This window comes from Eurypyga helias, unplaced genomic scaffold (assembly GCF_000690775.1).
Source record: "Eurypyga helias isolate BGI_N326 unplaced genomic scaffold, ASM69077v1 scaffold12919, whole genome shotgun sequence".
Lineage (NCBI taxonomy): Eukaryota > Metazoa > Chordata > Aves > Eurypygiformes > Eurypygidae > Eurypyga > Eurypyga helias.
In genome coordinates, this window is record NW_010270179.1 from 5,454 (window position 1) to 6,639 (window position 1,186).

Below are 1,186 nucleotides of genomic sequence, written 5' to 3' on the forward strand. Positions count from 1 at the left end.
GAACACCTCCTCCCATCCGGGAAGGATGTGCAAATGCTCCTCTCAGAGCATCAATGCCGTCATTTACACTTATCCCTGCAGTGAAACACCCTCCTGGCCCCTTCGCCCGGTGGCTGTGCCCATCATCCATGTCTTGGCTGTGGAGACAGCCCAGCTTGCAGAGCAGAGGCACGCTGCCTGCTCAGAGCAGTCTATTTGCACTTGCGGTGTGTCTTTATTAGCAGAGAAGGGGTGTTGCAAGCACGGGGGATTTAGCAATGCCCAAATACAGGCAAGGAAGTCTCCTTCCTTCCGGCCAGGTTGGGGCAGAGGAAAAAGCTGGATGTACAGCCAGGTCACACTGGTCCTGTCCTAAACCGCACGGGCAGAGAGGTGAGGCTGCGCTGTGTCGGGGCGTAGGTGTGCACCCGTGGAGGTTTGGGAGCTCCCTCTCGCACTATCTGTGAATGAGCAGGGGCTCTCTGTGCTGCCAGCTGTGTTGTTTGCAGTAGGTAATCCGTGCTACACCAAGAAACCCTGGGGTATATATGGTGTGTGTATGTGTGTTCGTATATATTCCTATATATAAGGCATATATATACGTATGGGCATATATGCATGCCAATACACCTGTGCACGTGGTTGTGGCCTGTGTTTTCCAGAGCAGAGGTTTCATCCCCTGGCCAGCAGCTGGAAAAAGCGCTGGGGAGCTACATTCCCTCTGCTCAGGGCCTGGGATCATCCCTGTACACTGCCATGTAGTATTTCCTGTCTCCCTTGCAAAGTGCTTGTATGGGCATGAAAATAGGGATGTCATCTCCTTCTAGCACAGTGTTTTGTGTGCAGGGGAAGGCTGGGTCCTGGCGGGGGAATGGTCGCCTGAAGGTTTCAGCATTCTCTCCCATGGCACGGGGCAAACACCACTCCCAAACACAAACATTACGTGGATGCCATCCCCAGGCTGGGGTCTGGTGCTTGGCGTGGGTGACACCATAGCTGTTCGTGCGTGTCATGGCGGGAAGTGTGTGAACGGAATAAATTTAGCAGTCAAAACACAGGGCCGATGCAGTCGGTCATTAACTGCCAGCCCGTCTCGTCATCCTGCGACCACAAGGAGCTTTTTTAGGGACGGCGTCCCGGCGGATGCTGGAGGAAGCGTGGGAGGCCAGTTCCCGGAGACACCTCCACGCGCGGCAGCGCTGCCCGC